General features: G+C 44.4%; 1 protein-coding gene across 2 annotated transcripts in view; it reads left to right on the forward strand.

Annotated features, from left to right (window-relative positions):
- The window catches only part of LOC119431810 (zinc finger homeobox protein 4), a 314,132-nt gene that overhangs the window by 126,025 nt on the left and 164,573 nt on the right, over window positions 1-23,534 (forward strand). For both annotated transcript variants that reach the window (XM_037699276.2, XM_049670602.1), the window contains one exon: window positions 17,060-17,136. The gene's annotated coding sequence lies outside the window, so the exon portion shown is untranslated. The remainder of the gene's footprint in view (window positions 1-17,059; window positions 17,137-23,534) is intronic.

Consider the following 23,534-nt stretch of genomic DNA (forward strand, 5'->3'; position numbering starts at 1 on the left):
ACGGACCTTCATTAGTTTCGTATTTGTAGCAGCGGTATAAGTTCACAGCAAAGCGTTAACTGGATCAAAACAGAGTTAACTATTAGCAAACTGCTAGCGAGCAATATTTAGCAAAGCGTTAACTGTTAGCAAACAGATCACTATCACGTATTTTGAACTTCTTTTTCATGACACCGATGGGTCACATTCACATCGCCGTTGAATCTACTTCATCTTCCTCACAGCGCAGCGCTGTGTAGGCTGCTCAGTATTTGACTGTTCCGATTTTGAACGAGTGTTCACTTTCAAAGATCGAAGGCCGGATAATCAGGCCTGTAAACACCACAAATATTTTTTTAAAAACACCAAATGGAAAGTTAAATGATATGTTGTATGACAGAAGGCCAATAAAATAACTAATAGCTCTTCCACTGATGCAATTGTGAATGAAGTAGTTGTGAAGGGTGTTGCTGTTCATGGCTTAAAATTTGTGGAGACATTCAACAGCTTCTTTCTTAAATTTAATATGAAATGAGCACTAATATGATACCTCAGACAATATTACGAACAAATATAACATCTACCTCAATCCTGCAATTGAAAGTGAACTGATTGATATATTTAATACCCTGGCAACCACCGCGGTATTTCAGTTATGGCGCTGCCCTGCTCAGCTCGAGGTCGTGAGTTCGCTCCCGGTGGCCGTATCTCGATGGGGGAGGGATACAAAAATGCTTGCATATCGCGCATTGGCGGCACGGTAAAGAATCCCGGGTGCTCAAAATTAATCCGGAGTTCGCCACTTCGGCGTTCCTCATAATTAGATCGTGGTTTTGGCACGTAAAACCCCGTAATTTAATGTACTTTTTAATTTGTTTCTCTTAATAACAGCAAGGCATGTGACATTGGCAACACACAGATAAGGCCAGTGAGGTGCGCATTGAATACAACAAATTGTCCGCATATACAATCTGGCACTTTGTACTCAATATTATAGAAAAATCAAAAGTAGTTTTGTTTTTTAAAGGAGGTGGTAAAGATAACATATGAAAAGAATCGCCCAGTCTTCGTTCTACTGATATTCTCAAAATGACTTGAAAAGGTAGTAGAGGTAATAGTAACAAGTTCTGCAAATAAATTTGAACTAATTAGTCCTGCACAGTTTGGTTTTCAGAAAGGTTATGCCATGGACCTCACTCTTTTAGCTCAGAAAAAGAATATATTTTATAAGCTTTTCATTAAAAAAAAAACAACTCACTGGTATATCTGTAGACTTTACCGAGGAATTTGGCAGCCTCACTCACACCACCTTAATTAAAGCAATAGAACATTACGGCATAAAAGGAGTAACACTGGTGCTTCTAACATCGTATCTAAAACACAGAGTTCAGAGCGCAATAGAAAATAGCATGTCTTCATCACAGCCTGTAAGTACAGACGTTCCCCAATGTAGTATTTTAGGGCATTTATTGTTCAATTTCTATAATAATGTGATTACAGTTATCAGTGATAGCCCTCCTTTGTTATCCACGCTGATGACGCGAGGTTGTTATTTCGAGGTTGTTGGCAGCCTTTCAGTTGCGTCACAACAATTGGGCGTTGAAAAAGTCATGTCACTGGAGTACAGTTGATTCCCTGCAGATAAACGCCAGCAAAAAAAAAAGCGGTAATTTATTTACCAAGACAGCCACCCGTCCAATTAATTGATAACTTATACGTCGACCAATATAATAATAAGCAGTGGACCTAGAACAGTGCGTTTGGGTGCTCTCCACGTAATACTGACGTAAGGCGATTGCACATTGTTAGCGTCACTAAACTGAGTTTCTGAATGAAGTAATATTTTATCCACCATAATTATCTGGGATCATCCGTAAATATAGTTTAGGATGTATTTGGCGTGACATGATATATCAAAACCTTTAGAAGAATTTGTCAATGTGTTATCAACATAAACTTTGAGATTAAGCGTGGAAGCGATATAAGGTGCAATTCAAGAAATTGTGACATCGTAGAAAATCCTAGAAAATAATGATATATTTGTGAAGTATGTGTCAGATAAGTTCGCACAAAGAGGATAACAAGGTAAATTGGTTCACTGTTTCTTTATTTTTCTTGCATGTCCATGAATACTGTTTTTCATTATCTTTGTCAAAAAAATTATTACTCTCAGCCTAGTACCGAAATGTTATGGAGTAGCACCATGGCAAGTGCTTTTAACCTCTCCACCTGCTGCGCAGTTAACCCTACCTACCTAGATATTGATTACTGTGCTCGTGAATGGGAACTATAGCACATTTACAGAGGACCAGTTCACAGTAACAGATTAAATCTTTTTTTTTGAAAATTATAGTTAAGTAGCAAGAGTTTCCTTTGGAGTATCTCCTTAAAAACGTATTTGGCATTTCATCTAGTCCACATCCATCGCATTATTGAGCACAGGCTACCGGTTGCCTATTTGTGGAGAAGCCGGCGATACAACGGTTGCCAACATTTCTAGTGTCATCAGAATAAATCTCACTCACACCGGTTGCCTACAAACATGTGAAAGTGCGCAACAGTATAAAAGTTTAAAATTTCGTCAGGTTATCGGTGACCAAGTAGTTTACGTCTAGCCTTACTTTGCCAGTATTGTTTCTTTCATCGAAATAACTATTCCAAAACAGTGTAACCTCAAGACGCATGTCCCCAGTGCACCTCACAATGAACCATTCCAGTGATGCCACAACGGTGCGCGCATTACATTGCTGTCAGAAATGTCAGGTGGCTGAGCAGACATTTCAGGCTATATAGCCGCAGAGGGAACAAAATTCTGAAGATAATGATGACCGATACATGCGGCAATCTAACAAACACAAGCGACTAGCTTGAGCCACATACGCATCTTGCCTCCGCCAGGACGACTACTGAAGATCAAAGCGACACGCGAGCTACGAGAGACGCATTGTAAAGGCCTCCGGGTTAATTTTGGCCACCTGTGGTTTTTTAACGTGGACCAAAGTGCGGTACATGGCCGTTTTTGCATTACGCTTCTATTGGGATGCGGTCGCCGAGGCCAAGAATCGGGTCCGCGACCTCGTGTTCAACAGCAAAACGCATTAGTAACTGTGCCACTGCAGCGGGTGGACGATTAGATGAGTCATTGTACGCTATTATCTGCATCCGACCCCCCTATATAGTAGGGCCTATAGAAGTGTACCAAGCATTGACCGAGTCGAACAGAACTCTGCGCTTCTTTTTTCTTTAGATTTTTTTCGTTTCTTCCTTTCTTTTTACTTTATTTATGTTATTTTTTAATTTTTTTATCGGAAAGTGAGTTGTATCTAGCGTAGCGCATTTCCTTTATACGGGGTGATCATTTTTAAGTTTTACAGAATTATTAAGAATCGCCTGTGGCAAATAGCATAATTGTAGTCTTTGAGCTGGGTTATTCAGAGGCATACATTCCTTGCGCGAGGAATGGAAACACGCATTCAACTAATTAACAAAAATGCACTAATGTACTTCTTAATTAATTACTTTATGGCACATATTACAATATACGAATTGCAGCCGGTGAGTTTGGAAGACGTATCCGCTTGGAATGAATTTACAGAATAAAAGCAGTTTGGAGATAGGAGTTATCGAACTCGCCGTAATAATGCACTGTTGTACTTATTATTTTTTTTTCCAGAACGCTCATGCTCAATGCATTGAAGCACGAAAATAACTTGAACGCCCATCTACGTATTTCGTCCCACCCTTTGTGATATATTATCTTGAAACGGGTGTCCACCTGGAAATTAATTTCAAGTGGATACGATACGTCTTGCGTTTAAACTCACTGGTTGCAATTCGTAAATTGCAATATGTGCCGCGAAGTAACTAATTAAGAAGTTAATTAGTTATTGGTTAATTAGTCGTGTATGTGTTTCGATTTGTCGGGCTAGTAACGTCCGCCTTTTCGAATAATTCATCTCAAGGCAAAAATTATGCTATCTGCCACAGGCGAGTTTTAAAAATTCCGTAAAGCTTAAACATGATCACCATGTATGGTACATTAGAAGCGAATGTACGTGTCTGCGTTCGTTTGACAAGATATTCCTAATTAAGGCTGGCGAACTCAACTGAGGAAGTGTTGCTGCGGACACAATATCGGGACTTTCCTATTAAGTGACCCGTGAGACCGCGAGATATGGTGTGGTGGGAAGAAAGTTTTTAACATGGCGTGTTAAGCGCTTTTTATTTATCGTAATTTTTTGAAGGGGGCTATAATTGCTACGTCTCGGCCGCAGACTCCTGTGGTTGCTGCAATGAAATGCCATAAACATTTCTTTCTCTTGCGTCCTTATTCCGTAAAATTATGCGGCGATTGTACAGCTACATATAGATATGTTGAACTGAATATCGCTGTGTGGAATGACATGCTACACAAATAATACGATGCTAATTCACTTGATAGCGCCTGCAAGCTTTATGTCAGGAACCTGACTAATAATTTGGCGTGTCTCTCCGCATAATTATATAAGGAATAAGTTACTATATGATACACGAGTATGGTATCCTGAGGGAACCTGTGGAGCATGTTAGTCTATTAAATCATCGTTATAGAGATTCGCATAATTTAACAAACCTTACAGGCACGAAACCTCCTCAGTGTAGTCTTTCTAACAACAATTAAACGTCCCTGAAATATTCAGGCCGCTGCATTTTTTTAGAAGTCTCATGAAACGTTCAAATTAGAACGAGTGAATGTGTTGCGAAATGAGTTGCAGTTACTGTACTTCCGCTTGTCTGAAATAATGGGCTTTTGGTGCTCAAAATCACTGAGCAGAGAGTTTCTATTCTGAAACAATCATTGAAATGTCAGACGACAATCGGTAAATTTGTCTTCTTTACGATTTTGTGGAAAGGATGTCCTCGTTAAGAAAGCATCTTTTTGTCTGCTACCGGAGTCTCAATTTTGTGAGAATAAATTGTTCGGTTTCCGCCCTTAAAATACAACATACTTTCATATTATTCCCTCCGGTTTCTTTAATTTTGGTCCGGTTGTAACGCACTTTGGAGAACAGCTTCGCAGTATGCTGTGCCAAAAAGGTGCTTCGTTCTGCTGAAGTGTTTTGTCACTGTTAAAAGTTCGTAGAGAGTTCAAGCGTCGTCCTGAAATTGCTATGCAATTTAAAGGACGCTAGGCAGTATAATAAGTCTGAAACTCTGAAGTGTTCACAAATTTCTTGGAATAGTTTCTCCCCCTGGAAGCCAAACCATACTCACCTGGTAGTTGTAGGAGGAGAAGGAGGAAAAGAAAGAAAGAAAGAAAGAAAGGTAGGGAGGTCAACTAGATGCTCGTTGAAGCTTTCTGAGCAAATTATCATTTTGGCGACAGTCTGCAAGAAGTACAATGTCTGAATCTGGACGTCGCTTTGGCAAATAAGATTCCAAGCCATCTTACCATAAAATCTAATGCTTTGCTTACACGGGGAAGAGTTCGGAAGATTAATTTCACTTGAAACTTTAACGGTTTAATGGTTTTATATATAGGCATTCTTTGTACGATCTGCTTTACTTCCGTGAGCATTGATTAGGTATTTCTGCTCTAAAGCAGAGAACTTGATATAGCTGTGCATTGTGTATCTATAGCTGCGTTAGTGCTTCAACATATTCTGTGAATCGAACATATTTCCTAAAGCTGCCAGTTTTGATATGACACGTACTGCCAGTGTTGTCAGTGAGCATGGTTAATATTCCACACAAGGAGGTTCCACTTCAGCTGTGCAGCGTAGAAAACGGATTCTTAATGTACAGTTTACTGACGCTTGCAAGCACTTTATTTAGCTCACTATTTTTTACTGTTGTATGCAAGAAACAGGGGAACATTGGTTATTCTCCAAGAGAGCTGTATAGCTGTCTCGGCAGCCGAAATTTATCATTTTATAATTATCGAGCAGGCTTTCCCACCCCTATTATTTCGTCAGTCTCTGAAAGCATTTGGACGCTTGTAAAAGGATGGTAGCAAGAATTTAGGGTGTCCGGCTAGAGAGTTGTTCGAGGAGGAAGAGCGTTGTATCACCTTATATTCATGCGCTTTCTCAGAGACGAAAGGCGGTGGCGTCGAGATATGGCGTACAAGTAATCTTCTCGGCCAGGAGTAGGCTTAACCAAATTTGTCCGCTGGCGCAGAAAAACGTTGATAGGGAGCTAACGAGGGGTTGTCAGGTAAAGAGCATTAAGAACTTTGTTCCATGTAGCGACGGCGTGGTCTACTGAACTTTAATGACTTGTGATCGTTACTACGTATACCAGACGGGGCACTGTCTCAGCGCCCGGTTGCGACAACACAGTTAAATGCTTTCATTCTATAACTGCTTTGTGGAGCGCAACAGCCAGTACTGCCCTAAGCCGTTTTGAAATGGTACTACGGTGACATGCTGAAACAGCGTGAAAGACAAAGACGAAGGGTAGCGCACGACAGGACGAAGCGCTGACTCAATAAATATTTGTTTGAAAAAAAAAACACCTTGCCTTGTTTGCATTTTCTTCGTTTTGTTTTTTGACCACTAGGTATCGTGAAGGAAGGGCATACAGGCTGTTCATTTTTTTAAGTTTTACGGGATTTTTAAATATCCCCTTTGGCAGGTAGCATAATTCTTATCGTTGAGCTGGGTTATTCGAAGAGGCGGACATTAGTAGCACGCGAAATCGAAACACATATTCAACTCATTAGCAATAATTGACTAGTGAACTTTTTAGTTAATTACTTTACGACACATATTGCAATTTGCGAATTGTAGCCTGTGAGTTTGCAAGACGCATTCACTTGAACTGAATTTCCAGGATGACACCAGTTTCGAGATATTATTTCTCAAAGTGTGGGACAAAATACATGGGCGTTTCAGTTACTTGTGTGCTTCGATGTATAAAACAGCATTTTGGTAAAAAAGTGAGCTGAACAACAGTGCATTAGTACGGCGTGTTCGATGGCGCATATCTCCAAACTGGTGTCATTCTGGAAATTCATTCCAAGTGGATACGCCTGAGAAGCTCACCGGCTACAATTCGTAAATGGCAATATGTGTCGTAAAGTAATTAACTAAGAAGTTAATTAGTGAATTTTTGTTCATTAGTTGAATATGTGTTTCGATTTCTCGGGCTTCTAATGTCCGCCTCATCGAATAACCCAGCTCAATGATAAGAATCATGCTACCTGCCACAGGCGATTTCTAAAAATTCCGTAAAACTTATAAATGAACACTCCTGTATATTGGACGGAAGCGTCAAACGGTCAGCAGTCGAAATAATCAAGAGACATTTAGAGTATTGGTGGAAAAAAAGCAGGGGAAAAAATTGATATGAGCGGATCCGTCACAGGTAGATAGATAAGTTTTGAGGAAGAGAACGAGATTAAGGAGTTGTATCCAAAAATGCTAGAATGAAAAGCATATATAGCATACCTGAATAACTCAATCAGGCTGGGTGACTATTCGTTAGCGCCCAATTTCAAAGGGGACGCCAATAAATTATCATCATCATCATCATCATCATCATCATCATCATCATATTCTGTAACGTTCGCAAACGCCATTCTGTGCTTTAGGTGAGAGGTCTTTGTGGGCTTGATAAACACGGCTGATATTTCGTATCTCGGCCGCTTATGGCATTATTCTTGCTTTGCTGACATTTTATTTTTGTTAAGGTGACGTGCCTTTCTTACATTTTCTTTCTTCCGATACGTGATTCGATCAACTGAGCGCGCACTTTTGCTTGCGTGTTTCTATTTAAGCTCATCTGTTTCTTAAAAAAATCATTTGAAAGTGCGATACTCGTGCGTGCCTTCGTTCTTCAGCGTGTGCTCCGTCTTTCTCGGGCTACAGTTGAGAATAGTCAGTTGTTACCGAACAGCCCAATTTTCTCTTTTCTTTATCGTTTCATAATTACTACGTGGCGCATCTAGCTCAGGACACGGTCGAACAAGGAATGTCGCTGAAACCAACGTTTCGACAAGGGCACATGTCAAAACGTTGGCTTCAGCGACGTTTTTTGTTCGACGGCTGCCAATACTTTCAAGCCTCATTCTTCATGTGAACCAACCTCTTGTTTTGGATTAAGGACACTGTTGTGTTCTTGGCTTGTCATTTTCTCAACGTTTTAAAGGTTATTCTTGGCTAAGAGATGGTCTCACGTATTTGCGTCATACGAGTAAGCACATTCGGCATTGTTCTGCGAGAAGCCGCTGTCTGCGGAGTGTATACAGCAAGGCGGTATGAGCTGCACTGAGCGTCTGCATCTGGGACGACGTTGTTCTAGTGACACAGCTGCTGAGACGAGAATGTCCACAGCGACGTTATGACAACACTGACAGAGCTATAGTGTTTTTCTTTATATAAATACACGCATGAATCATCGAGTAAAGCTTGGAAGCTGTGCTATTTGTGCCTTATAGTGTATGTTTGTACGCCGCGGTGGCTGTGTGGCTGCGGCGTTCTGTTGTTCATCGCGAGGCCGCGGGTTTCGGTTCCCGGCTGCGGCAGTCGCATTCGCATATAGGGATGGGATGAGAAAACGCCTGTGTACCGATTTTTGGGTGCTTGACTACATGGGCCCACCCATGCAGCCAAACGTTTTCCGGAGCCCTCCACTGCGCTGTCCCTCAGAAGCCCTATGTTGCTTTCGATCGTTAAACCAAATCAACCTGTCAATTACGTTTGTACTTAAGGGTGGAACCTGCATATATGAAGAAAACTGATCGAAGCGCAGCGAGATGTTTGGGTGGCGTGAAGCGAACGCTTGTACCGATAGTCGGTTGTGCAGTTCGACCATGCTTCCCGTTTCGAAGTTAGGGAAGCAATTTGGTTGGCGATACAGGACCGTTCGCACAGAACTGTGAACTGGGGTTGGCTTCGGATGCCTTGGGCAAATACGGCGTGCCTACCATCTCGACTACATGCGTGAATGCTCCTTCTAGATGTGATAAAAAACGCGTAAAAAATGCACTTTCCTCGTTGTTACAGTCCCCATTTGGTTGTACTTTCTTTCTTACTGTTTGCTTGTGTTTTCCTCGCTTCTTCTTCTAGTTTTGCCAAACACTTCGAGTTTGGGGGCCCTGGTAACAGACACGGATGACATGCGTCACCCTCTCCTCTGAATATGAATGTCGTGTTGCAGACACAGGGAACCAATTACCAAGGCTTATCCAAGCCTGAGTGACTTTTGAATTTTAAATCTGGGAACCGGGCGTGTACTTGTCCGCGTGCACGCGCGCGCACGCTTGACGTTGCGACAGCCCAAGCCGAGCCGGCATATTCATTAGAAACGCTCATGGGAAAACGCACGACGCGGCCTCAGCGACGCATCAAGTGTCAACGGGCGCGCACCTCAGCCCGTCTCCTCGTCTCCTTCAGCTGCGTACGGCGTTTGCTTTTTCTTTCTCTATTTCTTCTCGGAGTTGGAGAAGAGGAGGGGAGTGAGTCGAGCAAACCACGCGTGTGCTCGGCTACTCAGCTCTTAATTCACCGCCAGCAGTTCTAGAACCGCAACCCGAGTGTTATGCCGCTTACGTTGTCCGATTATAGGTAGATGAGGCAAAACGTGCATACTGCTGATCTGCGAGAAAGCCTTTTGAGGGAGAAAAACTGTGCATATGAGTGGCTCGACTCAGCGCATATTTACTACTTATGAGTGAATCGATTGCCATGGAGTGAACTTACCCCCTCTTATGAGACGCTAGAACTAGTAAATCATGACTTTTGCAGTCATTGTTCAGAAAAAAAAACCTATTCCTTTTTCCAAATTGCGATTACGTCCGCATTTCCATTTTGAGTGCCGCACAAACAAAGTCTGTTCTTTAACGAATACATCCAAGTGTTACTGCTAGACACGCAGGGTCACAATCGCTAGACGTCCTTACCCGACGGTGGAGAGGCTTTCATACGGACACTTAAGGTGCCGGACGTGTGTTGCCGTAATGTCTGGCATCTGCGATGCCTCCAAGGCTTAATATGATTAAAGATTCGATATTTCGGTTGCTTAAGACCTTTACCTGACGGCACTAATCAAATAGCACTTGATTGCTTTTGCTTACAGCCGTACGCGGCTCACTTTTTTAGGGTTATGCTTGAAATATGAGTAGGGAGACATCGTTCGAATCATGTCCCATACCTCAATATATTCGCGGCAGACGGGCTAGCAATGTTCAACGTTATGCGATATGCCTGATGATTTGTGTGCTTTTTGCTTTCAGATACTTTCGACCGTTTTACTTGCTGTTTTTTTTTTCTGCCGGTCGTTTTCCGCCATGGTTTTTCTTTTTCTACTGTACGGCTCCAAGGCAACTTTCTAGATTACATCGCCCACATACTGCCTGCCTTTCTATCGTCCACGTTTACAAATTTTATCGTCAGGCTCCAGTGGCTGTTTCTTCGCGAACTTATTTCAGCCATTTCAGAGAGTAAAGAAGAATCCATTTCAGAGTACCTCAAATATTTTACGAGGCCAGGTCAACCACCGTAAACTTGCATTTCAATGGGCCTAGTCTTATGTTTTTCTCTTCCACGAATGCCCAAATTTCTGCGAAATATTTGTGGCCCTCCAGGAAGCTTCAGGTACTTTTTCAGCTGTATAGGAATTATTTTTCTTTTCGCTTTAACAAATGTGCCACCTTTCTGAAGTGGTATGCCACAACATGGCAAAAAAAAAAAAGAAAGAAAGAAAGATGTCAAACTAGCAGAATGACCAAACAAACAAAACGTAGTGAGTTATGAACGCTCGCTAAGCAAGTGTGTGGAAAATGTTTCAAGTTTCTGCGCGTCAGAGCGCGCTCTTCGCTTCTTTCTTTACTCTCTGTGGCGCTTGCTGCAGCACTGCTCTTAATACGCCCTTGCCACGGGGTGGAGACTTTATTGCGGAAAGCCCAGACTGCGTAAACGATTATGTAAAAAGCCCGGAGACAAGATTTATACTTGCTGGATGCCGGGGCGTCTGTGTTGATCCGCGTCAGCCAGGCTTGTAAACTCTTAATGCGCAGCGCTCGGCGAAATGGGACACTTTTTTGTGATTCGCTTTTTCCACCTACATCGAGCAACCTCCGTCGATATGTATCCGGCATGGAAATTGCATGCGCTGTGGAAACGCGCCGTCGTGTGCGCTTCCTCCAGCACTCGCGAGTGCCACACTGCTAGCTGCCGGGGCGAATTCCGGTCGGTCTGTCCCACTCAGCTTTGTCGCGCTGCATGTCACGACGCCCATGGTGGCGCGCCTGCGTCGCCGGGCTCCTGTGCCAGTGCACCGGGCTTCAGAGACCGGAGGGCGTGGCACGCTGGTGAACAGGAAGCCTATCCGTTTAGTCGTCTGGCTAGTACTCGAGAACTGTGCATACACGTTGGTAGTAGCGCAATCGGCCTGCGACATGTTTCATTTTCAGTTTTTCTCCTTAACTTGTGCGGCGTCGTAGTAAGCAGGGAACCGCCTTCCACGGAAATGTAGTTATCAAGAACTCGATTCATCTGAAGCATTTGAGGTTTGAGCTGTTGTGTGTTCCGATGCTTGTAGCGCAATATATTACGGCCCGAAGAAGACCAGTGCAAGCAATATCTAAGCCGCCCTAGCCGTCGGAAACCGAGTATTAGCTGAACGTCTACGCTCGACTAAACCTTGAGAATGTTGTACGTCATGAGATGAAGGATGGAGAACAGTGTTGACAGGTCTAACTAAAAAGGATGACACGTGAGTGCGAGCAAGCTACATTGCTGTTCACTAAACGTGGCACTTACGAGTAGGATAATTTGACAGAATTGATGGATCAGTCACTTTTTAGGAACACTTTGAGAAAACACTTACCACGCTTTCTATATGTGCATTTTTGAAAAATATGTCTTTGTCAACTCTTGGTGTTCTTAGATGGGCAGTGTACTTCACTATTATCTTTCGACTTAATAATCACACGGTGCACAAGTAAAGCTTGCTTTCATCGCGCATGCGCAAGAGGAATCGGGTTTACTCAAAAGCCTCTTACCACGCTTAAACATTTTGAGTGAACGAACATAGCGGGCAGATTAGCTGTTCGTATAAATGTAGAACACTATTGTTCACCGAATTTCAGGCAATTTGAGATAAGAGCTTGCACTTCCTGTCTAACAGCTGCTAGGGCCAGCTCGGTCAACAACGGCGACGTTAAACGCTCTGTTAATGGTTGCGATGATCTACGTGGAACTGTGTGAGAAAAATATGTCATTGAGACACGTCTCATCCATGCCGTTTGCTGTGGATGTCGGTGGGGACACAATGCGCGGAACTGCCGTAGCTAGTTTTTGGATCAGCCTTTTCCACAGCGAATAAGAGGCAAAAAAAAAAAAAAATGCGCGCGCAATTTAATTGGCCTTCGATGCTGGATTCGAGTCTCCGTAAATACCTATATGAAAGCACGCGTGCTCGTGTACTCTCCATGAGGCAGATGCGGGAGTTGTATGGCGCTTCATGACCTGCATAAGATCGAAGGCTTACTGACTGACTGACTCGGCATTATAAGCAGACTTAAATATTTTTGCGGGTAAACGTTCCTGGGGCTAATGCCGCCAACTGCAGACAAAACTTTCGTCCGATAGTTTCAGCTATTGCGCACTCGCCTGTGTGTAAAGTCATTGACCAGGTAAATTGATTGACCATGTGACTCAGGCCTTTTGAGCGTACAATATTATTCACTATTTTAACAAAGCTGTCAGGTTTTACAGCTTCAAAGCAACTGCGTCAGTATGTTTCGGTGTGGAACTCCTTAAAGTGTGGCTCTGCTCTGGGTGCCCTCCCAGCCCAGATGTCCTCGCGTTGAAATGCCGTCAAGAGCGTGGTGCGTGCGTCGATATTTCGCCGGCTCGCTGGAAGCGATTCTGTCCCTTATGCGTAAACCCGGGCCGCGCACCAGCTTAGTGCTGCCGCTCACGGCTCGGGACGGGGATCGGGCGTCGTGAGTCGCGGCTTTCCAGAAGGTGGCGGCGCCATTCCGTCCCGGCGCCAAGAAGAAGCCGCGGCTGTCGCCGCCAGGGCTGGCTTCACTGCAGGGAGATCACGTCCCGCGATCTGCCGTCTCGGCGGCCGGATTTGGACGCTTCATCGCTGAGGTTTCCTTTATTTTTCTCCATCTCGGTGATGGCAGCCCGTGTGCTCTTTCGACGTCTCTCGTAACGAGGGGGACATTTGTGTGGCGCACGGAGATGGAGGGTAATTTGTAATTGGCCCATTAGGACGAAGCGGCTCGGCGCTCGGGCCGCGGCGTGTTGGCTCAGCCGTTGTCTTCCAAATACAGCGTCTCGCCAAATGAGGCCTTCATTGTCGTTTGCAGAGATCGCTTCTGATTATAAATGACGCCCGGGAGGAGGCACCAGAATAAGGGGCGAGGGGGGAGGCCAGCGCTAATGATATATCCACACTTTGTGCCTGTCTCTTTTCTTTCCCGTAGCTTCGCGCCGTTATTAAAATAATGCGGCCCAAGAATGTTGCGTAGTGCGCCGTGCTCCCGCGCGGTGAACTGGCTTCGTTCGCCGGACTTTCCTCGTTTTACTTGTTCCATTTTGCAGCGCGCGCTCCGTTTAGATAGAAATGGGGCGGCCATTTTGTCAGGCGATGATTTTCTTTCGTCCGCTTTTATCGCACCCGAGCGAGAGGGGGGGGGGGGGGGATATGGCAGAAGAGGAGGGGGTAGACTAATGAGCTGACTTTTCATTGGACGAGCGGCGCCAGGGAACTCGTTAGGAAAGCGCCGCCCCCCTTTGTCCTCACACTTTGCCTGGAATTAATTAAGAGAGGGTGTGCAAGGGAGGCCGGGAAGGGAGGAAAAGGGGGAGAACTTCAATGCGCTCCAATTGGAAACAGAGAGAGAGCACACCGATCCGACGGCATTGGTGAAAGGCACTCGGGTGCAAAATTAGTTTTCGTGTTTAATTCCCGGTCCGCTTGTTGTTATGCTATTTTCAACTCGGGAAAGAAAACGAAAAAGGTGCGAGGGAAAGACACCGCCCGTTCTCGGCGAAAAGGGCCGCTATAGGTGGCAGGAATTAGCCGTCCCTGTCTCGTAAACACTGCGAAACCTTTTCCGACCAAAGCGCCCAGAGTTTCTTGTTCTTTTAGCGCACTTCCGCAGGGAGCTTTTCTTTTTCCGCTGTACGCGACGCACTTTCGTTCGAATTAAATGGAAGGAACCGTCGCGCCTTCGTGTCTGAAGGGACGATATTGGGCGAGTATCTGCGATGAAATGGCTTAGCCGTCTTATTTGGCCGCCGTAATTACGCACTCGCTTGCTCTTTGCTTCCCTGTCGATGCCCGACTGCACTTGTTTTGTCGACTCTTCCTATTTCCCCAGGAGAACAATTTAAATGAACAGGGAACGTGCAAGACGTCCCTTTAATTAAACTGGCCAGGGAGGACAGTTTTGTTTCGTTCTTCTCTTTCTTTGCTGGCATTGTCGATGCCGTATAGGCAGATTTTTCTGACGTGCGCGCCACACGGGATTTGTTGACTGTGGACCGCGCGCGTCTTTGCACCTCATTTGTTTCGTTCATTCTTTTTCGAGAAAATCAAGCTTAAGCTCCGACCCCTGCTTTACGCCACCGACAGCCCCGACCTTGCCTACTTTGCATTCGTGAGCATGAAAGGTTAAGTGAACAGGAGCAGACCCAGCCGCACATATACAGAAGCGAGCAAATATTTTGATCCGGATAGAAAAGGGAAATGTAGTAAGGCAAGGACAACCTGTTAACAGTCAGGAAAAAAGTGGAACAAATATCAGTGATAGAAGGGGAGGATGGGGATAGCATGGGGGCAGGAGATAAGACCTTAAGGGAAACAATTTCATGCAGTACCAGCAACGGAAGTCGAAGGCAAGGCACCGAGGCACGAAACGGGCAAGTCTCTCGCAATCAACAAAGTACTTAAGCAATGAATTGAAATGAATTCTGGGTTTTACGTGCCAAAACCACGATTTGATTATGAGGCACGCCGTAGTGGGGGACTCCGGGTTAATTTTGACCACCAGAGGATCTTTAACGTGCCCCCAATGCACGGGACACGGGCGTTTTTGCATTTCGGCCTCATCAACAAAGTACTTAAGTAACGACAGAGCATGGAACTCTGGAGTTTCATGCTCTGGAACTTTCTAAAGCGGTAAATCAGTATCATTCGAAATTCCATTAAACATTTGAGGATGCAGCTAAAATCAGGAATCGGCAATTCGAATTGCTAAAAAAAAAAAGAACATTGTGATAAACAGGCAATGCCGTCAGCAATTTGGTGACATATAAAAGACTGCGAAGGAATTCTATATTGAACTGTGTAGAGTCAAGAACAGTCATGTGACCTCTATTCAACAAAATTGCATATAAGAAACTAAACTCCCGTGTGGAATTATACATGGACGAAATAGAAGAGCCTTACAATATGTACTATCGCGCTCAACATGAGTTGCAACACAGGAATTCGTTTTCTTTTCTTCTTTTTTATGTGTGTGCGTGTAGGCGCTGCCATTCTGCCATATAAGGTCGGTATGGCATTATGGCAGCGCTCACACAAATAAATTGTTGAACACCGTTCCTATTACTGGTAGCGCCCTGTTTACAAGAAAATTGGCACTTGTCATTTTCATTATTTATAGAACTGACGGGTGTATGCCCGTGTTGCAACTCATATTGAGCGCGATGTACATGCTAAGCGAAGAATAAAGAGTTGTAATAGCTGTCTCTCTGTGAAATGATGGCGGAGATATTTTGCTTGAGAAGCTTGCAACATATATACGCTATGCATCAAGACTTCAAATGTAGCACCAGCGACTTGTAAGAATGCTAAGACAGTACTAATCCACAAGAAATGAGTCGCCAAGATATTTAAATGCATGTCAATTAGCTTGCTTTCGGTACAGTACAGAATACTCATTAAGGTAATTTCGTATAGAATAAAGGCAAGAGTTGACTTCAGTCAGCCCGGAGAGCAGGCTGGCCATAAAAGCGATAATCAAAATGGCTCACACATATGTAATCAACGAGGTAATAAAAAATTGCAGTCTTGAACTGACGTCTCTATACGGCCTTTATAAAGTACGAAAATACATTCGATTCAGTAAACGTACCAGAAGTCATGGAGGCACTGCGTAGTCAAGGAGTAGAGTAAGCATACGAGAGTATTTTAGAAATATATACAGAGGTTCCACAGCTTCCACAAGTATTCACATAGAAAGCAGAAAACTACCGCTGGAGAAAGTTGTCAGACAAGGAGACACAATACTTTCTATGTTATTCACTGCGTGCTTTTAAAAGATGCGAAATTGGGAAGGATTTCGTCCAAAGAGCCCCGGAGAGGTACGAGTATGTCAGCAACCTGCGGTTTCTAGATTATATTGTCTCCTTCAGCAACGTCGGAGATGCCGTCGGAGAAATTTTAAGTGTAGGTTTGGGGATTAATATGCAGAAGACTTAAGTATTGTCAATGGCCTTGCAATGGAAGAAGAGTTCGTGACATCCAAGTGCATGACATAAAACATAAAGGTGGCCGGTAGTGCGGCTTAAGCATTGCCAGTATTTTTGCCATTAATACGTACACGAGCAACTAGAAAAGCGGAAATCACTTCAAAACTAAACCTTTAGTAGCCTGTCTTTCAGTGTGTGTGTTTTTTTTTTTTTTCTGAGAGGCTATAATGGCTTTGTATAAAAAGTGTGTGATTATTGCAATATCTTGCTATGCTATAGAGTTTGAACGCTTCGTTGCATTTTCGGTTCTGCGCTTCGATTTGCCCAACCGCTATACTAGCGTTTTCTTTTTATAGGAATTCATTTAAAACTGCATACACGGTTTCTGTGCTTTTAACAACTAATTTGTTTTAGGCCGCAATTGCGTTTACTTGTTGGGTCTTTGATATACCGCATTCCTGATAAACGATGAGGGTTCTAATATTAGCTACCTAGAAGAAAAAAAGATCTAGAATCGCGGCGCACAATTGGTACAACATCGCAGCGTGATAGACTGAAAATGTATATTTTTGTTCAGTGCTCCGTGAACGTTGGCGTTGCAAAATTTGGTCGGCAGGTTGAGGTGGAAAATCAATCGCCTGTTGTTTCCTTTGCTCGTGCAGCCCTCTACAAGGCTACGGCGTCGGATCGAGCCAGATGTCTCCGACCTCGTGACAGCAAATACGTCGGTGCCTAAATGGTAAGTGCTTTCTTCGCCCACAATTACGACGCGCCTTGTTTGGCTGGTTGATACTCGTGAGGCATGAGCGGGATGATAACGGGTCTGGATTAGATACTTACACTGATTTATACATCAATTACTGCTTTATCTTTGCTGTCTATCTTTGCACTCTCTTATTTACATCTTTATTCTTGCCTGTTTGTTTTTTACTTTTTTATTATTTTTTGCTCATTCGCATTACCCAAGAAACGTTTCAGTTTTCAGTGTAACTAAGTTCAAATGAAAGCTGGAATGTTTATTGGGATCACGTCTGCTCTTTCTTTTTCTTTTTTTTTTTTCACGTGTACTGTGATCTAACGGATTGAGTGAGTGGTTTGTTTTCTGCTCCAACCGGGGACGTATGTATTATGCCACCGGCTTATCTAATGAGTGTAACGCTCCTCGGTGCTCTTGAAAGTTTCTACAGCCGTCCGGTTTCAGAACGAAGCTGAGTCTCTTTGCCCCAGTCGGCATCCTCACCGCAGGTTCTGAAAAGCACTGGCGCAGAAGGTTGTGGGTCAGTTCTTACAAAGGGGCTCGGCTCAGTGCTGGAGGGCATGAAAGCGCTGCTTCAATCCCAGTGGTCTACGGCCGTGCGCGATAGGTGATAGGCTGTGGCAATGCTGCACGCTGGGCCTGCATTGTGTATGCGCTGTAACCTGCTTTGTGCTTTTCTGTCCCCTTGCGCCCTCCCTTCTTGCAGGGTAGCCTACCAGGTTTAACGTCTGGTTAAGTTCCCTGCTTTTCTACGCCTAAATCTATACCTCCTTTCCGTCCTCCAATATGAGTTTGTCTGACAGACTGTGATTTTATTGCGTATTTCCTCGCATGTGTGTTGACTTAGCTTCTTCTTTTCGCCTGAAATTTTTTAAGCCCCACACTCTTTCCCACGCCGGGCAGCGCCATTCAGTGGTTGGCTGTGCTTTACCCCCCTGCCTTTTCTCTCACCTTTCTTTTTATGTCTTCACGTGCCTTTGTTTTTTACTATCTTAGCATTTCATGCAACAATTTAAAACGAGCTGCGCTCTCTTTTTTTCTGAGTAGTATTTACTGCTTTGACAATGATTAGCAGAGAGAGATAAAAGTTATAAGTGAGAAGCAAGGAGGTTAACCAGGCTGAGCACGGCTCGCCATGCTGTAGATTATGCACAGTCGCCATTACTCAGATACGAAGCTCTCCGAATAGAAAGTAATACTTGTTAATGCGCTTATTCTGGCATCCCGTTCTTGTCACACCGAGGAAATGAACCACCAATGCAAGAAACAATAGTTTTATAGGTAAGTATAAAATTAGGAAACAAAATAAAGTTGATAACGGTAGCCTGATGCGCTAAACCTGTGATTTATCACGCATATGGGCTTCCAAGCAAACGATTTGTGCACCAGCTTTTTGACATCATGAACGTAGTGGACAAAAAGGCCGCTTACCTCAATATATCTATTCTTTTCGGTGTCTGTTTCGCTGTCCTTTCCACATTACAAAGGAAGTTGCTTGTGAGGCTCTGAATTTTTATACATATACAGATACCCTCCGTTACATTGCCTGAAACAGCATTCAAGTTGACTAACGGTTTATTTTGTTAGGATTTCTGTCTAAGCAGCATGATCGGCTGGTAGGCGTAGTGGAGGATATGAATGGAATAGAATCACGTGCAAAAAAAAAACATTGTTAATACACGAGCCCAGAGCTTTGTTTTTTCATTGTATATTGCAGTAATGTGATATAAGACGTTTTCAGTCTTTCCAGCTTCAGAAAGTTGTGAAGCAACATTCCTCCAGCACCACCAGTCTCTTCACAAATATTATATTCTTGTTTGTTGGTTGGTTTGTTGCACGAAACAGACGGTACTATATCCTCGAAAGAGCATTGCCGGCATTTTCGCAACCTGAACTCTGTAACGCAGCCCTGAGGCGCTTACGTACCCCTACCGTGTCTGAAGCAAAACGGAATGCCAGATTTTCAATGCTCTAACCTGAGCGCTTTCGATTCGTTCACTGGACGATGTGGACAGTTTGACGCGATGATAACTTGATCTAGCGCACATATACGAAACCATACAAACTTATGCGGCCACAAGGTAGAAGTATTTTAGACGTAACGTTGGTGCGTCTGTTTGACGTCGCAGGATGCTTACGGTGAAATAATAGTTGGAATGCGTTCCGAGTCGCTGCCGCTTTTACTTGCATCATAGAGAACATAATTCAGCCAAGATAATATGGTTCGCATCGACCTGCGTGAAAGAGCTCCGTCGCTACTCTAAATATACGTCGAACATACGTTCCGTTTTCTTGCCCTTGAACAGGTGTCTTATGGCACGACGCTGACTTGCCTTGACTCCTTTCTCCATAAATTCCTCATATTGATGCCCCGCAGTTGGAATATTAAAAATTAAATTGTGGGGTTTTATGTGCCAAAACCACGATCTGATTATGAGGCACGCCGTAGCGGGGGACTCCGAAAAATTTCGACCACCTATGGTTCTTTAACGTGCACCTAAATCTAAGTACACGGGTGTTTTCGCATTTCGCCCCTATTGAAACGCGGCCGGCGTGGCCGGGATTCGATCCCGCGACCTCGTACTCAGCAGCCCAACACCATAGCCACTGAGCAACCACGGCGGGTAGTTCGAATATTGTCGACACATTTCCTTCAGTGTCCACGACAGTGGTCGAGTGCCCAGAATCAGGCTCTGTTGCGTAATATTTTCATTCCATGTTTTCATGGTCAGCAAGGTATTTCTCATCGAAGGAGAATTCATAGCGTGAGACAGTTCCCGGAATATTTGGCATGTTTTCTCTCTGCGCCAAGGAACGTTCACCTGAAAGGTTTCCACGTGACATTTGGCCAGAGGCAAAAGGAAATCTGTTGTGCTCATAATTGGCGTGCTGCATGTACGCATCAGTCAATAAAGTGTGCTGCCGTGCGAGGGTGGTGGTGGGGGTGACGTTGCAGCATGCAGGTGGGGTTAACCTGGCATACAAGGCCGGCAGCGGTTCCGCCTGAGCATCCTATATGAGTTGGGATCATTGGTGTGAATGTCATCATCATCATCAGCCTATATTTTATGTCCACTGCAGGACGAAGGCCTCACCCTGCGAATGTATAGATACGTACATGTAGGTGTGAATGTGTAGGTACACAAACCCGAAAACATTTCGAGCAACGCATAATAAGCGCATTTCAGAATGGTTCAAAAGGACAGGGTGACGGCCCGCTGCGCGCTACTGAAGCCGCCAGCCTCGAGGCAGCGAGACGTTCGCACGAATCGCTGATAGCTCGCGCCATCGCCACGGGAGCCAATGGAGGAGATCAGAAGCCCTCCACGGAACGTCTATGCAGTTACGCCAAGCAGGAAGCGACATCCTGGCGACGGTCGCGTGCAAGTCTGGCAGGCGGGCAAGCGCAGGCCTTGGGTCGGAAGATGAAGTACGGCCGCGCGGAATGAAGGCGCAGAAGTCGGCGCGATATCTCGGGCGCCGCAAACAAGAGAACCGAAAAGCAAAGGCGCGCGGACAAATGGTCGACGAGAGAGCGAGCCGCCGAGACGGCGTTGAACAACAGCCTTGGCAAGACGACGAGACAGAAAAGGAATAAATAAAGCAGGAATGATGCGGGAATTAATAATAATGGCGGAGAAGACTCCAATCATAAGCGCACGGGGCTCCCCTTCTCAGCCAAAATGCGCCGCCAGTGCAAACGATTGGCTCGCTCGCTGCCGCGCCATTAAGGACATTAGCCCTTCTTGTGTGCTCGGCTCCGTCTGTTTGTGCGTCTCCCCGATGTCTGTGCGCGAGCAAGCGTGCGCACGCTGCTTCTGTGCGGCGCGAGACGGAGCCCGCGCACAGCCTCATGTGGTTTGCCATTAGTCCAATAATCACCCGTCCATTCCTCTTTCTTTCCTTTGCCGCTGCAGTTTTCAATTCCACCGCGCCATTAACTCCCTTTTCTTGGGAAGAAGACCAGCGTGTGCACCGATCCGCCGCGTGGCAGACCTCTTCGCCGGCGCTAAGGCTTACTGGCTTCGCTTCTTTTAAGAACACCCCGCACCGGTAAAATCACGAGGCAATCGAGGTATCACTGCAGGCCCCTCTAGAACTGCACTCCCATCTATACCACTTCTTTCTTCGGTGGGCACCGTCAAGAAGATGGCACCCTTTCATGGTCCAGCAGAACCTGCAGTTCGCGCTGATTGAGTCGGACTGAGCCATACTAGTACATGCGATTAACAAAGTAGCGTCAGGCTGCTTTTTTTTTTTTCTATCTCTTTAAGTAAAATTAAAAGTGATCTCCGGGTATGCCGTTTCAGTTTCACCTTCACCGTATGGCATAGAAAAACAAAACTTCGCTATATTGGGTATCGAAGCTCGGGCAGTGTGTACTATGAAGCCGGACGCGGCTAACCACTGAGCTACCGCTCATTTTTTTTCGTGGTATTTATTTCAGGCACAAACGACTCTTGCGGGAAACCTAAGCAGAAAAACGAGCTAATGAGTCTCTTCCATTTGCACCGGGCGACGCAGACACATAGGCAGAACACAGCACAGTTCCTATTCATCATTGAAACGTGCTGCTCAGGCAACGGTCGATCTTCACAAGGAACTCTAAAATGGGGGTAAGATTAAACACACGACCAATACAGGTGTCCCTATATCAATACAGTCGGCGCCACGCAGACTCTGAAAGTGGTGGTGTCTGTGCATGCATCTCGCAGGCCACAGTATACGCAATAAGGATGACCTCTTTCAGCCGTGTGCTGTGGGACCTCTTTCTCAATAAGTACACCTATGCTTGTATTTGTTTACGAGTAAATAAAGATTGATTGATTGATTAATTAATTTATTTATTTATTGATTGATTTATTGATATATTGAATACTGTAGGAGACAAAAACGACATTGTGCGCATCGCAAGGAAGTTGTTCTTTAGACGATGGCGGTGTTCAAATGGAGGAAGCTGCTGCTATCGCAGTAAATGAATGCAGAGCCGGAGGAATGGCTGAAGTCTGCCGAGTTCTTCTACAGGATTCAGTACTGTGTGTTTTTTTGGTACATGACACAACAAAAGCGAACGTCCTTCGTTAGCCCTCACGCAGTGATCCTAACTTAAGGCACGTACGTAAATGTTGTACTTCCCCAACGGAGACAAATATAAATCTCTGGTTTATATCCGATCACCCAGAGAAGTACAGTCGGTGTCACTAATTTACGGAATGCGAGTTGCATGTGAAAGTTTCGCTTCTGCTCAATTCGGGCATGCTGCCTCTTAACTAAATGCCACCCTGTGTTATTCATACATACTACTGCAGGCTCCAACTCTCAATTTCAGTCATTCTCGGAAATTCACCTTTCCGCAGATTCCGCACACCGTACACTTTCTAAGCCTATAGTAGATTACATTCAAAAACTAGATGTCTCGTAAGATGAAAAATAACGTAAAACTCGAGACAGGTATCTTGTTAACCTGGATTTAACAAACGGTTATAAGTTGTGTCGACAAGCAACAAAAATTCTCTACGAAGAACTGTAGTTGTTTCTTGTAGCTGGTAAACTCAACAAAGACCATCGGAGGTCACCTATATCTCACGATAAGACAAAAGACCACTCTCAACACTGCAACATTCCATCAATATTGGTGAATAGAAAAATGGCATTGCATTTGACAAATTGTCACTGCTACGGCGTATCTGTGACCTCAAATGTCAAGGGAAATATATAGGTTCTATTGTAATTGCCCTTCTAGAATGAAGTGCGTGACAATTGACGAGGAATTCTTCATGCATATAGAACGTCTTGAAAAGCTAAAGACTATTATACATCCGTAGTAGCCTGTTGCCTAGAAGCCAATGTTGTCCGTTTTAAATTGTTCCTCTAACAAAACTTATTCGTTAATAATTCGAATGGCGCACAAAGTTACCAAGGTGCAAGTCAGGCACCACCAGGTACATGACTAAGTACATCCTAATAACTATATCGTGCAAACTTATTCTGTTAAAGTCTATGCTTTAAACGTTTATTCTATGCAGAAAAGAGAGTGAGAGGCACTGATGTTCAGGCAGAAATTATACATATATCGCCTTAACGTGAAGACTGACTTCATGGATCACATTATCAGTATATGCGTCTGTGAACTGTTTTATTTCAGCTGTCTGCCGTCAGTCAACATGCGTCGTGGGTCTCCAACGGCGATCGCAAAAGACGGCGTGAGATTGTACACATTAACCGTTCTTTAATCGGACATTATGCTAGAGTTACACACATTCCTTCACAAAATCACAATCACACACACAATTCTTACACAATTATCACACGACTTCGTAGAATAATGTGCATAAAAAGATACGTTTATCCACAGACTGCACACTGCACAGTTGAAGTGG

Source organism: Dermacentor silvarum, chromosome 1, assembly GCF_013339745.2.
Source record: "Dermacentor silvarum isolate Dsil-2018 chromosome 1, BIME_Dsil_1.4, whole genome shotgun sequence".
In the NCBI taxonomy this organism is placed as follows: Eukaryota; Metazoa; Arthropoda; class Arachnida; order Ixodida; family Ixodidae; genus Dermacentor; species Dermacentor silvarum.